Source organism: Equus caballus, chromosome 30, assembly GCF_041296265.1.
Source record: "Equus caballus isolate H_3958 breed thoroughbred chromosome 30, TB-T2T, whole genome shotgun sequence".
Taxonomy (NCBI): domain Eukaryota; kingdom Metazoa; phylum Chordata; class Mammalia; order Perissodactyla; family Equidae; genus Equus; species Equus caballus.
The window spans coordinates 7690444-7707076 of record NC_091713.1 but is presented as its reverse complement, the minus strand read 5'-3'; the positions used below and the strand labels follow the sequence as shown (position 1 = coordinate 7707076).

At 43.4% G+C, this 16633-nt stretch overlaps 1 pseudogene; it reads left to right on the top strand.

The window, feature by feature from the left end:
* LOC138921522 (transcriptional protein SWT1-like) overlaps positions 1–16529 on the top strand; it is a 37530-nt pseudogene extending 21001 nt beyond the window's left edge.
* The last annotated feature ends 104 nt before the right edge of the window (positions 16530–16633 follow it).

Genomic DNA, 16633 nt, shown 5'->3' with positions numbered 1-16633 from the left:
GCCCGACTCCCGGGCACCGCATGCCCAGGCTGGCCCCTGGGCAGGTGCCCGGCACACACCGCCCGTTCCACGAACGCCTCAAGCGCACGAAGAGACCCCCTCGCTCCCCGCGCCGCACAGCTGTCCCGCGACCTGACGGGCACCTCTCGGCGCACAAGCCTATTCCTCAGGGACACGCTCGCCTCCCACCAGCCCCCAGGCCCACGCCCCCCAGGTACCTCTCTCAGATGGAATCCTCTTCGCAGGCGCCCTGGTCGTCCGTGTCCGGCGAGCAGGAAGAGCGGGAGCTGAAGGACGGCCTCCTCAGGCTAGCGGCCGTGGCTGTGCACGGCCCGGGCTGCTGTGCCCAGCGGGGACGCGGAGCGCCGTCCACGGACGCCGGGGGAACGGACGAGCCCGGCCCGGGAGAGAGCAGCACAGCGCGGCCGGACTCCGCCGGGCTCGGCTCTGGGCAGGCAGGCGCGGCTCGCCGACGCCTCCCACGCCTCCCAGGACGGCGGCCCAGCAGCCGCGCGCTCCTCTCCTCTCCTCACGCGCGCGCGCGCCGCTGCCCAGACGCTGCCCGGCCGTTGCCCCGCCCCCCCTCCCCCCTCTGGCGGTGGACTGCGGACAGCGACAGGGACACCCTCCTGGCAGAACTCCTGCGGCCCCGCCCACACGCTTCGGACCTTCGCGGAGCGGGAAGGTGCGCTGACAGGGACGCAGGGTCCCCGCTACGCTCGCTCTCGGGGAACTGCAGCCTCCACCCTCGGCTTTCACTTGAATGTCACACCCGAAACCATGCAACGTCTACAAGAAAACAGAGGCAGTATGCTCTTTGACATCAGTCTTAGCAGCCTATTTTCAAGTACCACGTCTGACTGGGCAAGGGAAACAAAATACAAAAGGAACAAATGGGACTACATCAAAGTCAAAAAAGTCTTCTGCACCGCAAAGGAAACCATCCACAAAACCAAAACACGACCTAACAACTGGGAGAAGCTACTTGCAAACCGTATATCGGATAAGGGGTTAACATCCAAAACACAGAAAGAACTCATACATCTCAACAGCAAAAAAAAATCAACAACCCAATTGAAAAGGCAGGCAAAAGATCTGAGCAGGGATTTCTCCAGAGAAGGTATACGGATGGCCAACAGGCATATGGAAAGGGGCTCAACATCATTAGCGATCAGAGAAATGCAAATCACATCTACAAGGAGATGTCACCTTACTCTGGTCAGAATGGCTCTAATTCACAAGACAAGAGACAAGTGTCGGAGAGGATGTGCAGAGAAGGGAACTCTCCTGCACTGCTGGTGGGAGGGCAGACTGGTGCAGCCACTGTGGAAAGCAGTACGGAGTATCCTCAGAAAACTAAGAATACATCTACCATATGTAGGATCCAGCTAGCCCACTGCTGGCTATTCATCCAAAGAGCTTGAAAACACCAACGCAGAATGACACATGCACCCCTAGGTACACTGCAGCATTATTCACAACAGCCAGAACTTGGAAGCCACCTAGGTTTCCCATCAAGGGAAGAATGGATAAAGAAGATGTGGTATGTCTACACAATGGAATGCTACTCGGCCCTAAGAAATGATGAGATCCGGCCATTTGTGACAACGTGGATGGACCTTGAGGGTATTATGTGAAGTGAAATAAATCAGAGGGAGAATGTCAAACACCACACGGTGTTTGTGATCTCACTCATAAGTAGAAGAAAAAAAACAATGACAAACGCACACAGAACCAAGGAGACCGGATTGGTGGTTACCATAGTGGGAGGGAGGAGGGGAGAGAGCAAAAGGGGCGATGAGGCTCACATGTGAGGTGACGGACTGTAGTTTTCGGGGGGGTGAACACGATGTAATCTACACAGAATTCGAAATATATTGCAACGTACATCTGAAAGCTATATCATCTTAGAATCCACTGTTACTGCAATAAAATAAAATAAAATAAAATAAAATAAAATAAAATAAAATAAGATAAAAAAGTGTAGGAGCCTCAAGAGGCTAACAGGCTTTTGAAAAGTTATTCCCGGGATCTTTATGGCTTAGCTCAGGGCGGCAGGCACCAGCCTGAGACACAGCTGTGACACAGCCACCAACTTCAAGTAAACTATATTCCGACTGGAGGGAAATCAAGACTACTGTCATCATAATTGATTGAAGGCTTCACTTTGTGCCAGATCCTGCGCCGACTGCTCTACACCAACTGTCTCATTTAATCCTCACATCCAAAAGGTAGGTTACTGTTATTCTCCCCATTGCAAAGGTGAGGAGGCGGAAGCAGAAAGATGGCAATCTGCCTGCAATTCACAGAAGGATTCCCTAGGTAATGACATGACTTTTGGACAAGATTTCAAGGTTTAACACATTCCAGTGGAGATGCAGATCCCAGAACGTGAAAAAAACCGAGTCCTGCTAAAGGTCTTAAAACACTAATTATGGATCCTCACAATCTCTTGGCCTGTTTTCTCAGAGGAGGGAAAACCCACTGTGAAAAACCGTTGAGGGGATGTCTGCAGAGGAGGACTACGTCTGGCCTTTAAAGCCGGGAACTATCCCAGTAGATTCTGAGTCAGTGGGTCCAGAGTAGGCCTTGAGCATCTCTGTTCTTTTCAAAAGCCCCACAGGCTACACTTCCGTGCCCCTGGAGTTGGGAAGTCCAGTCATGCCCTACCTCGGGACGTTTCAGTCAACAACGGGGGTCCCATCAGATTAGTCCCATATGGCCTAGGTGTGTAGGAGGCTCCGCCATCCAGGTTTAGGAACTCCGTGGGGTTTGCACAGTCTCGAGATTGCCTGACCATGACACACTCCTCAGAACTCATCCCCACTGTTAAGCAAAGCATGACTATACTGCCTTGGATTCTCCACGGTCCCAGACCCTGCACTGTTTAGATGACTGCACACGCAGAGGGCACCTCGTCTGAGGCAGAGAGCAGCTGGAATCACAAAAGCTCTCGACAGAGAGTCAAGGAAAGGCGTGCTCTGCTTACACGACTCTCTACTTTTCTCTGGCTCTGAACCATTTCATAGCTAATCTGCTTTTTTTAACCGAGCAGCTTTACCAAAAAAAAAAATAAAGAAAGAAAGAAAGAATGAAAGAAAGAAAAGGTTACCAAGAAACACTAAACAAACCCATATAAACAATGCATATTAAATAAGCCTAACCCTACTATGCCACTGAAAAGGCTTTTGTTTCCCTGGGATAATTTGGACAGCATTAGATTGTTTTACCAAGAGCGGCCAAGTCGAGGGAGATTATTTCTAATGCCACAGTGCTGCAGATGCGGTCAGTAGCAACTGCAAGCTGGAAAGGAAACAAAACAAAGTTGGGTGTAATCCATTCCAGTTCACACGCTTCACCAGGGACAGCCTCCAAGCCTTGAATACTTATGTATGCATTCATCCATTTCTTTAATCAACCACTACCAATGCCTACTAAAGGCCAGACACTGCTCGAAGTACTTTACGGATATGAAATATCCTCTAACCTTTACACTCACCTATGGAGTGTGTACGATAATCATCCCCGTTTTACAGATCAGGAAACTGACACACAGAATGGTACAGTAACTTGCCCAAGTTCACACAGCCCGTAGGTGGCAGAGCCAGGACCCATTTGACAGAGTCTGGCTCCAGAGTCCACGTTCTGAATCACCACGCTTAGTCCCCAAAAACCTAGAGAAAGCGCCAGCCTCAATCGAAAAGTTTTCTTTTCCCCACCCTACAGTCCCTACGCGGCGGCCCCAGTCTCCAGGGCATGCTTTCAGCTCCTCTGACAGGCCCTACTCCTCCCTTGCCCTGTCCCAACACTCTCCCGCCCAGGTCCTCCTTTTCTTTTAGGCATCTGCTCTCAGCTTCAACATCACTGCCTAAGTCACCAAGTCTAACAGGAAATGCCGTCTTTCTCAACACTCGACACAAAATTGCTTTTACGTATCTCCTAGGTAATTGGTTGCTGCCTGTCTGTCCTTTCCAACCAGGCTGTGAGGGCCAGTACGTCAAACAGCCTGTCAGTCTTGCTCACCAAGTGTCCAGACCACTGAACACGCACCGACCAGAGGAAAGGAAGGACTTGTCCCAAAGTCAACTCTCCAGACTTTCTGTGCAAGGAGGGAACGAACGGAGCACCCTCCAGCCTCACGCTTTCTCTTCCATGCTTTCAAGTGTGGGGCACATACCTCTGCTCACAACGCTCCCCGGACAGCCCCCACTGCACCCCTAACAGGTAGACTTCTGCACAGTCAAGGGCTTTGGAAAGCACTGGCTCTGCACACAAATCTTACGTGGCCCTCGACAGGCCACTTCCCCTGAACCGGCCTGAGCTTCAGGGCCACAACAGGCTTCAGGAAAACCCCAACGGAACGTAGCCTCGAAAAGAGGGAGACCTGCACTCCTCAGAACGCCTCGAGACCAGTGTCCTTATCGACTTCGCGCCTGTCCTTCCGAGAAGCCGAGACCACGGCTGGCGCTTCCAGCGCCCGACTCCCGGGCACCGCATGCCCAGGCTGGCCCCGTGCCCGGCACACACCGCCCGTTCCACGAACGCCTCAAGCGCACGAAGAGACCCCCTCGCTCCCCGCGCCGCACAGCTGTCCCGCCACCTGACGGGCACCTCTCGGCGCACAAGCCTATTCCTCAGGGACGCGCTCGCCTCCCACCAGCCCCCAGGCCCACGCCCCCCAGGTACCTCTCTCAGATGGAATCCTCTTCGCAGGCGCCCCGGTCGTCCGTGTCCGGCGAGCAGGAAGAGCGGGAGCTGAAGGACGGCCTCCTCAGGCTAGCGGCCGTGGCTGTGCACGGCCCGGGCTGCTGTGCCCAGCGGGGACGCGGAGCGCCGTCCACGGACGCCGGGGGAACGGACGAGCCCGGCCCGGGAGAGAGCAGCACAGCGCGGCCGGACTCCGCCGGGCTCGGCTCTGGGCAGGCAGGCGCGGCTCGCCGACGCCTCCCACGCCTCCCAGGACGGCGGCCCAGCAGCCGCGCGCTCCTCTCCTCTCCTCACGCGCGCGCGCGCCGCCGCCCAGACGCTGCCCGGCCGTTGCCCCGCCCCCCCCCCTCCGGCGGTGGACTGCGGACAGCGACAGGGACACCCTCCTGGCAGAACTCCTGCGGCCCCGCCCACACGCTTCGGACCTTTGCGGAGCGGGAAGGCGCCCTGTGTTATATACCCCCAAGAGGATGCTTTACATATGATTGAAATGTCCCTCCCACAGTAGTCACAAGATTGCCCTTTGGGCACAGCGCTTGATGGACACAGCAGGTAGTGGGTCTGCTATCTCGGTGGGCTGGGCGTAGCAGGAGGCAAGTCTATTGTCTCAAGCTGGGTGGTCACAGGTGAGCACAGCAATCAGTTCCTAGCCTAAGGAAAGATGCTTAATCCTTAAGGAAATGCCAACATTGGGAGCGGGAGGGAAGTTGCACCTTTATCTCAAGGGCCTTCGCTCTTGCCATAGGGAATCTCTAAAGCAGATATACAATGCATGCTCAACTGCCTCGGTCAGGCCCTTTTGGAAAGGCAAGGTCAGGCCGAATTAGGTTTACACCAAATGGCTTCCTCATATTCTCCAATATATCCTATTGCTTGCCATTTTTATTTGTCACTTCATTACATATAGTTACAGAAAAAGTCACGAGCCTGATTTAGAAATTTTGGATAAATTATTTTTACATATCACCCATGAAGAGACTATATAGCTTATTGAATTGAAATGGCTTTAAAACCATGTGAATTAAACTGAATGTGGCTACAACTAAAGAACTTGGGGGATAGGAGAATATTGGAGATTATTGATCTTTAACTTCTGCATTCTTTGGATAAAAATTTCAGAGAATTTTGTGGTAAAGGAATTTCTTGCCACTAATGGGGGTAAATATAAAAAGTATAATGCATGATCAAAGTTGATAATATCAAGGTTTCTCTGAAAATAGGGAGTTATGAGAAAACAAGTAAAATGGCATTAAGTATAGAAATAAAAGTTCTGCTTTCCAGACAAGCTCAGTTATGTTTGCTAAAAACAACAAATCCAGCTTGTCTCTGACTCTTCTTCAGCTTTTCTTTTGGATCATCTCCTCCTAGTTTTTGTGATACTTTGCTTCTGTGTTGTTATCTGTGGAAGTATGTTCTGTCGCAAATATCATGTTATGCTATCACTTTCTGAATTTTTCGGACTGGGTTTTTAATGCCTTTTGTACTAGTATACTTTTTTTCTTTTCTTTTGAGTTCTAAAACACTGTTTGATTTGCTTAAGGGCACATTTTCTAGCCCTTGATTTTATATCCATGTATAAGAGTGTAAACAGACTTCTGATCTGTATATTACCGCCTTAGACTTGTTCACATAATCTTGGGAGGAGGAAAAAATAATGTTGCTGAATTATTTTTGGATTAGCATTTACATTATTCTAAGGATTCATGAATTTACTCAAAAGCCGCTATTTGGCTTCAGCCTTTGCAATGCTGAATAGTTGAATGCCTACTTCAACAACATTTCTGCATCCCTGAACCCACATGTGATCAATGACCATACCACTGTGTGGGTTATCATCATATAACATCATAAGGGTAACAATGTCAATAATATGAGCAAGGCATGGCATTTGGATTCATTGCTAATATCTGAATATTCACTTGCAAATATTGGCAAGCACTCTACGTGTAACTTGTAGTGAAATTTTCTTTTGTCAAAGACAAACTGGGGCTGGCCTGGTGGCGCAGCGGTTAAGTGCACATGTTCCACTTTGGCAGCCTGGGGTTTGCCGGTTTGGATCCTGGGTGTGGACATGGCACCACTTGACAAGCCATGCTGTGGAAGGTGTCCCACATATAAAGTAGAGGAAGATGAGCATGGATGTTAGCTCAGGGCCAGTCTTCCTCCCCCAAAAGAGGAGGATTGGCAGCAGATGTTAGCTCAGGGCTAATCTTCCTCAAAAATAAATAAATAAATAAATAAATAAATAAATAAACAAAGACAAACTATTTGACATACAAGATATTTTAGAACTTCCTTGTCATATACTTAAACAATATGTTATAGGAGCTATTGCATATTTAAAAGGTTACTTGGATGAAAGAATGCTGTAACACTGTGCTTTTGCAGACATTAATATCAACAGTGCAGGGACTGGTCTGGGGCATAGTGGTTAAGTTCGCACACTACGCTTTGGAGGCCCACAGTTCACAGGTTTGGATCTCCAGTGTGAACCGAGCACCGCTTGTCAAGCCATGCTGTGGCAGCATCCCACATAAAATAGAGGAAGATTAGCACAGATGTTAGCTCAGTGACAATCCTCCTCAAGCAAAGAGGAAGATTGGCAACAGATGTTAGCTCAGGGCCAATCTTCCTCACCAAGAAAAACACCCCACAAAAAAAACGAGTGCAGGATTTCTGACAATCGTTGCCTGCAGAGAAAGTGGTTTGTTTGCTGTTATTTACTTGTTGGAAAAGTAAGCAAACTAGTTTGCCTTAAGGTTACAAGTATTTATTTATAGTATATGGCATCTTCTGTAAAAATCTCCATATTCAACTATGGGGAAGGCCTCGAAATTGGTGTGCAAACAGCGAAAGCTGAGATGCAGATGGAAAATCAGAGAGAATTTTGTCATTCTGAAAGCCAGTTACATTGTACCATTGCCACAATTCCAGCTCTGTGGTTTAAGTACATAAAGATGTATTATCAATAAAAATGTAAAAAGGGCAACAACTTTAAGTCTGTTTTTGAAAAGACTCAGAAAGCCTTTCTAGAAGCAGCACACTTTCAGTTTGTGGGATTTTGTCGATAAAATTGCATCTTCACCATTGACCAAGTCTTTAATTCCAGGAGTTGAAAAGGAGATAAGTTTTGCCTCAGTTACTATTAGAGAGATGACAGTATTGCTATCAGCAGTACCCATTACTGGCAGAATTAGCTGAAAAGTACTTTATTCTTCAATTGACCTAAGTTGAGATTAAGTATGTAATTTAGTATCCTAAATGTGCATTATCATGAGCAACGGAGCAATCTAGGAGCTGATAATGTTGAGAAGTTATTGTTCGTGCAGCATGTTACATTTTAAAATGGTTACTAAGTTTTAAAATAAGCTAATTATAATTAGATCTTGACAAAATTTCACATTTATTCTTTTGGCGTAAGCGTTCAATCCAGGATGATGCTATTCAGCTTCAGCTGAATATGGATTTTACACTAAGTCATTGATAAAAAAGTATTTGCTGCATGTCTAACTTTTATGTCTAAAAAGATCTCAGAACTTTAGTATTTTGGGTTGCAAATATAAAACTGCACTATCTTACTACAGCATTTCACAAAACTAGCTGATAAGAGGTAATTTTAAGATTTAATTTTATTGGTCTTTTAAAAGGCCTTGTAATGTTGAGTTTTCATTATTTATGACCATACAGAACATGGTGCGTAGATTGCTATGAAATATGCAGCACAGGGCTATTGGGAAGAACACATCAAAGAGGAATATGGAAATGCTCCGAGAACTGCAGGGGCCTCTTAAAGTGGTTGTTTTCCTGATTTTTCTTTAATACAGTTGACACCTTACATGATATACTATTAGATGCCAAGCAAGTTCCCATTAAAATGTGAAGTTTTGTTTTATTGTTACTTAATAACAGGTAGATAATGATAGGCAGTCTTTTTGTAGGAAGATAGCAAAGAAAATAAAACCAGATGAAGACTCAAGTAAAACTCCTATAAAAACTCTGTGATGTTTACAGTTTGCTCTTGCATGATTAATTACTTGGGAAGTCACTTATTTGCCATCTCTTTCTCCCCTGCTGGACTGTAATCCATTTGAGGGTAAGGACTCTACGTGGTGTGTCCTCCGCTGCCTCTCCAGAGTGGCAGGCACTTAGAACACGCAAGGGTTTATTAATATAAATTACTGTATTGTGTTTCATTTTGACTACAAAGTAATATCTACTTTAAAAAGGAAAATATTATTACTACCTCTAGCTATTGCTGTTTCTGATAGTTTAGCACATTTCTTTCTGGCCTTTTTACTATGCTTATTTAAATTGTTGAGATCACATTATGTATACAGATTTGTGCCCTGCTTGTTTTTTGCTTAATGTTATATCAATATTTTTTGTTATGTTATTGAAATCTTTGTATAAACATCATTTGAAATGACTATGGTATTCTGTCATATTTGATAGAATGATATGTTTCTTAGTCATTTCCAAAATTTTAGCATTTACTTTCTGCCTGATTTTTTGCTATTATAAGTTATCCTGAATTGAATATCTTTTTATTTTTTAGTCCATTTCAGATTTTTTTCACCTTGGTATAGATTTCTAAAATGGTAATTACTGAGACGTGAAAGAATATGAGTATTTTTAGAATTCTTAATTATATTGTCAAATTATTTTGTGGAATTGTATCATTTTGCATTTCCACCAGGAACATATGAGAGAGTCCACTTTATAACTTCTTGCCAATATTTAATGTTACTTTAAAATCTTTTGCTAATTTGATAGAAGAAAATGATATGTTGTAATTAGTGTGTCTGTGATTCCTAGAGAAGTCAGACTTTCCCCAAATGTTTATTAGCTGTTCTCTTTTTCTTTTTCATTAATTTTCTGTTGACGTCCTATTCTAGAGTCTTAGTAGTTTTTGATGAGCTTTTTATTAACTAAGACTAATAATCTGTCACATTTATAACAAATACCAATTCCAAGCCCTTTTAATTTTCATTTATGCTGTCTGGTATTATATAAAGCTGTAAATTTGGACTTTTTCCAAATAGTAAACTGATTATTGCAACACCCATTTGTTGAGTAATCCTTCCACTTCTTCTTCTTCTTTTTTTTTTTTTTGGTGAGGAGGATTGGCCCTGGGATAACATCTGTTGCTAGTCCTCCTCTTTTTGCTTGAGGAAATTTGTCGCTGAGCTAACATCTGTGCCAGTCTTCCTATATTTTATGTGGGATGCTGCCACAGCTTGGCTTGACGAGCAGTGCCAGGTCTGCACCTGGAATCCGAACCCCTGAACCCTGGGCCACTAATGCAAAGTGTGTGAACTTAACCACTACACCACCCGGCTGGCCCCTCTACTTCATTCTTAATGTAGCCATTTCTTACTTTTTATGAAGTTTGCGTCAGTCCAGTTATGTTATTTCCTAACTAAAATGATACAGTGCAACATTATGTATAATCGTGTGTAATCATAATGTAACATTGGTTTCTGTACTGCTTTACAGACTGAATGTAGAAAGTGACACTGCATGAAAGAGACCAAAAATCAGTTCTTCATCCCAAGGACCCGTTAAACTCCAAGAAGCATCATATTCAAATAATAATCAAATGATTTCCCAGAGTTTTTCTTCAAATGGAACTAAAAAGGATATCAATAAATGTGTAGATTTTAAAGTGAAAGATAGTAAATTGACAAATGTTGGGAGTAAGCTTGACCATGGAAATAAAAACTTTAGCAGTCCTGAGATTGCCAAAGATGTGAAACCCAAAGCTGAAGGCAAATGGAAAAGATGGGCTCATTTACTTGCTCAGAGGGAGAAGATGAAGGAACACAAGAAAGAAAAGTACAATAAATTTGGAGACAGTTCTGAAAAATGTGTTTTGGAGAAATGGAAGAGAATCCAGTTTTCTCAGGATTACAGTTCCAACAAGATAATTAAGGAACCCTCAAATCTAGAAGAAGGAAGATCAGTTTCAAAATCCCAGCAAAAATCCTGTGATACTCTCCAGAAGCTTGTAGGAGGAAGTGTCTTCAGTGTAGATTCTACCAAGTCGAAGACTAAGCTGGAGAACAAAGAATGCCTGGAAGGCTGCCGGGTGTCATTAAATTTGACTAGGCACCCAAGAGAACGTTTATTTTCAGATTCCACGTGTAAGCAGACTGTTCATGAGTCAAAAGGAAAATATCATCGTGAGCATCATGAAAGTAATGATTCAAGTTCTAGTGCAAACCTAACCCAGGTAAAGTAGTACAAAATGAAGAATACAGGTTTTAGTGAAGAGTTTCAATATGGTCAGATTTGAGTTGTTCCTTTCACTGATTATGATCGTAGAGGGCTGATTCAAATTTAGTTAGGAAGATTTGTATTGGTTCCTTTATTTTGCCCTTTTAATTCCAAGTTCCTTAGGAAGATATCCTGGTAAGCATGAAGGATAAGTAATAGAAGGGAATGTGTAAAAATGTAGAAAGATGCAGTTAGAGATAGTCCTTTCAGAAAGCACTGCTCCAGTGTCTTAGGCTCTTCTGTAACCCCAGGTACTATAGAACACCCAGGGCTTAATATCCGGAATAGCTTTAACAAATTATTTTTGGAGTGCCCCTGTGTGCCAGGCACTGCAGTCACAGTCTGTTTTCAGAGACTTATTCCTGTGAGGAGACATGCAAGCTGTCACCCTAAGTCTGATAAGTACTTATCACTTAATATGGGATTACAGTGGAGGATTAACATGGCCTTGGTACACTGTGGAGGGATTAGTTAAGAAAGGTTTACTGGAGGGGGTAATGTTTAAACTGAGAACTAAAGAATGCATAGGAATTATTCAGGCGAAGGCGAGGTGGGTGGGATGGGAGAAGGAGGGATGTTCTAGGCAAAGGGAACTACAGTCCTGCGTTAATGAACCCTTAACGAAGGGATGTGTTCTGAGAAATGTGTGGTTAGGTGATTTTGTCATTGTGCGAACATCATAGAGTGTACTGAAGGGAAACAAAATTTACCACCCCAAAATGTGTCTCTTCAACATGGAGATTACTTTAGGTTGGTTATTTTTAAGAAACAAAAGATTCAGGAAGTCTTTCACGTTACCTTCCCCTTAACTGCCTAAACGAATGTAAAAAACGTGTCTCAGGAAGTGAGCTATCACCTTAGCACAACATGAACTAGGTGGTAGACAGGGAGGAACCTAGACAAGCCTGTTTGTTGGGCTCCCCTTTGTGTCCATCTGTTTCTGTATGGCCCAACACTTGTTTTCCAAATATTTGCTCCTTTTCACCTACTTGTAAATTATCTTCCTTCCCTTTGAAGTCCCTGACTCTGCCCGTCCCCGACATCTTTTGTCTTTAGCTGAGGATGTTATTTAAGGTGAGAGTTTCAGCCATTTTGGCAAGTTACTCAGTTTTCCTAGATTTCTCCCATATATATGTGTTATTAAGCATTTGTTTGTTTTTCTCATGTTAATCTGTCTCATGTTAATTTAATCTTACCAGCCAGAAGAATCTAGAAGGGTAGAGGAAAATTTCTTCCTCTCCCACCATACTTGCACAAACCTAGATAGTATAGCCTATACTACACAGCAATGCTATACAGTACTAATCTGTGGGACCACAGTAGCATATGCGGTCCATTGTTGACTGTACATGTACAGAGATCCAGGCTACAAAGCTTGGCACATCTAGTTTGCTTTGAAATTATGTAATAAATTGGCTTTTGTGGACTAATTTGAGAAACTAATCTCTATAGCTTTGTTTCTATGGCAAATTATTTACCTTTAAGAAAACTTTTAGAACTTCGGTAACTTTAGAACTTGAAAACTTCAGAAATTCTGAAATTTAGAGACTGCTTGAAATAGTGGTGGTTGAACCTACCTGCTTTTAGGAATCAAGACTATAGATCGCAGTATAAGATACTTCCTGTGAAAAACGGAGGGATTATAAAGAGCAAGGCCAGAAGAGCTTGAGAGAGAGCACTTTTTGTTCAGTGAACTTAAAGGGTCCAAAGAGAGAAAGAATTGAGTTTGTTCTTTTTATTGCTTTCTTAAAGGAAAGCTCCAGTTTTCTCCTGTGTTATAATTAGTTCCCTAGAGTAAATGCAAGAAAGGAACTTGAAGTTGCCAGCATGTTCAGTAAACATCGTCGTATCATTGCTTCATCTTCTTCTTGTGGTGTACACCTCAGGAATAGTATGAGAAATCCCTGCAATGCATCTTCTGGGTTCCTTTGGTCTCTATACTGAATTGCTACACAAACCGAAGGAGGTACATAGCATGAATATTAAGTTGTAGGGGAAGCAGTTTTTGCATGTGTAGGGGAGGAACACATTTCCTCTACCCTCTCTTGGTTCGTCTGGCTGGAGAACTAATTAAATTCACAGGAGACAGAATAGCAGGAGAAAATTAAACAAAGCTTTATATTCTGAGGACCATGGCCCAGGGCCTTTCTTCCCGAAGGAAGAAAGGGTACCGAAGAAGTGGGGTGCACAGAGTGGTTATATACCCCCAAACAGGATGTTTCATGTAGGATTGAAATGTCCATTTTACAATAGTCGCGAGACTGCTCTGTCAGCACAGTGATTGATGGAAACAGCAGATAGGTCTGCTGTCTCGGTGAACACAGCAGGGTGGCAGGTCTGTTGTCTCAAGCTGGGTGGTCACAGGTGAGTTGGGTGGTCGAAGGTGAGTGCAGCAATCAGTTCCTAGCCTAAGGAAAGATGCTTATCCTTAAGGAAATGCCAATGTGGGGGGGAAGTTGCACCTTTGTCTTAAGGCCATTTGTTCTTGCCATAGTAAATGTTTTAAAGCAGATATGCAGTGCGTGCTCAATGGCCACAGTCAGGTCCTTTTGGAAAAATGCAAAGTCAGGCCGAATTAGGTTTACACCAAATGGCTTCCTCGTGTACTCCAATATATCCTATTGCTTGCCATTTCTATTTGTCAATGTATACATGGGAGAGGCTCAGGCAAGCCAAGCAACTCACCAAAATGGCTGAAACCACCACCCCAAACATCATATCCAGCTGAAGACAAAGGATGATGTTAGGGGTGGGGGGAGTCAGTTACAGGAGGTTACCAGACAGGCACAATAAACAAATGCAGATTTAAGTGCTTGCCTTCCCCATTGATTAAGTCTCTAGAGATAAGGTCATCCCCCCTTCTTCCTGGTAGAGAGGGAGATATCGTTACAGATGGAGATTTCCTTTACAATGTAAATGTCTCTTATAAAGGGTAAGTAAATTCTACTTACCAGTTGCCTTCCAGCCCCAAATAATCATCATGCCAAAGAGACATATCTTGGGATGGCCAATTCCAGGCCCCCACACATGATTACTTTCCAGTTATTGGAATTAATACTCTTTATAAACTATGCCTTTAATAGCAGTCTTATCTGACTTAAAGTCATTGAGACACAGGAGCAGTAAGGAAATATTGTTCTTTCTTGAATATATTATCTTTAGTATATTATTGACTGTAGCTAATCATCTTAATATTATGTTTATTGTCGTTTTCCTCACAAATTCCGCAATAGATAATTATCTGCCTGAAATAATGAGTGTACTTTACAAGGAAATAATTGTATTTTCTGGATTTAGTAATCCTGTGGTTTAGAAATCTTGTTATACTTTCCTGAGAGAAAATAACTTCTTCTGTTTCTGAGGTCTTGGAGTCCTTTGATATAGACCACTCTGAGTTTGCGCCCTTCCCTCACCATGGCAAATTAATGTTCTAGAGATTTGTCACTTATAGGCCACTTTTACAAACAGTATCCCACTTAATCCTTACAAGTCTGTGAAGTAGAAATTTATCAGTTTATCAAACATTAATTAAATGTACTTATTATGTACCAGGTATGTTTCTAGGTTCTAGGGACTTAAAGATAAATAAGGTGCTCTTTATCCTCAAGAAGTTCCCAGGGAGGGAGATTTGTAAACAAATACTCTGTGATACAGTGAAGGAAATAGTAGAGCCCTAAGAATTGGGTTGGTGTTAGTATAAATTTTGGGATGAGTTTAGGGAGGGCTCACAAATGTGGAGATTCTTAAGCTTGGTGTTAAGGGTATATAGAGCAAGGAATAGCAGTTTTGTCCCACCACGGTTGAGGGCTAGTGTGTGTAATGGCACAGAGTTGTGAAATTGAATGGCAAGAGTGTGCGTGGGCACTAAGCTGGTCAGTATGACTGGAGTTGAGATATGTGGAGAATCCATAGGAGAAGAAGTTAGAGAGGAAGCCAATGTATTACTTCATATCCCATGGGAAAGATTGGTTTTCTATCTTGTATTCTGTAGATAGTACAGAGCCCCTGAAATGTAATCAGGGAAGCAGTCTAATCAGATTTTCACTTTAGAACCACTCCAGTAGGTAAAACCATTATTACCCTCATTGTTGGTATTCTTTTTGTCATCCCTAGGGAAAGCTTCATCCCATTCCATGTATTTATTAAGCATGGTGGGGGAGGGCAAATAGTTAAATGCCCATTAAGACTTTCTTTTTGGATAAGGAGGAAGTTTTCAGGGACAATTGACATGAACTTTTCTGGATTTGGGGGTGATAGAAAATTTATTGAAGTCACTGGAAGTGGCCTGTGGTCAAAGAGAGTGAAGGGTAGTAGTGACGTAAGTGACAGAATTAAAGATTTCAAATGTCAGGAGCTTCAGGAAGTTCTGCTATTAGCTTGCTTGGCACTTCTTAGCTGAAGAGAACCTTAAAGATCTAGTGAGCTTGAAAATCAGGTGGAGAAGGGATCATGAAATCCAGGGTCATGGAATAGAAAAGCTGTCATGGGCCTAAGTGTGTGACGTATAAAGTGTTATATCACGTGAAGATGGATGTTAGGCAGTTAGGTTGGAAGCTGAATTCCCAATGAAGCAGCATTCGATACACTTGTTTAAAGAGGGTCTGTAATTTGTACCATGTGTAGCCTCCTGTAAAATACATGTGAGTTTGGTGTTAACTTGGAGAATTCTTAGAAGATAATTTGGTTTAGTAGTGTCTTTTGCCAAGTTCCCTACTGGTTTGTAGGGTCAGGTAGGTCTCGTCCACTCAGCAAAAGTGCCAGTGAGACACTGGAGTTAGTGGAGAGATTTTCAATCTCTGCTGGAAGACCAGAAATAAAGCACAAACCTCTGGTGCTCCACCCCTGTGTAATACAATTGTGCGTTTTTTGGGTTTTCCTCCTCAACCATGTTATAATCTTCAAGTTCCCTTTGTTGTTTTGTCATGTCCCTTTTAGAAATGGCTCAGTTACTTCTGGATGAAAACTTCCCACCACCGAAGGCCAGCCTGTTTACCTTTGCCATGGTTCTTTCTATTTCTTAGAGTGGCATATAGTTTTTTTCTCAGAATATGAATATTTGTAGGAATGCATATATGAATGAGAAAACCCTAAAGAATTTCTACCGTCTTTCATGACTTAACAGAATGAGGCTTTTCTATTCTAGGGGCAGTTTCTCATCTGGGGGTAGTTTTGCCCCTTAGGGGGCATTCGGCAACTGCCTTCGTGGAGACATTGTTGATTGTCAGGAGAGGGAGCGGGTCGTGCTAGTGATATCTAGTGGGCTGAGGCCAGAGATACTGCTAAACATCCTACAATGTGCAGAACAGCCCCCAAAGCAAAGAATTATCCGACCCCAAGTGTCAATAGTGCCCAGGCTGGAAAACCCTACCCTGGGTATCTGCTTCATTCTTAACTAATAAAATTACTTTGCGTTTCAGAGTTTTGAAGCACCGTGTTCTTCAGTGTCCCTTGAAAGTATTCAAGATACAGATCAAGAGGTTACTCAAATACTTATTTTTTGGAAGATTTTTAATGAAATTATGTCAAACAGTTCTAGTTTTAATTAGAAATAATGACCATAAAAACCTTGGTGATATAAAAATAACAGTGATCGCTACTTAAATCAATATATAAGTTTTTATGAAGTGCTGGAAAATTATTTGGAAAAGTA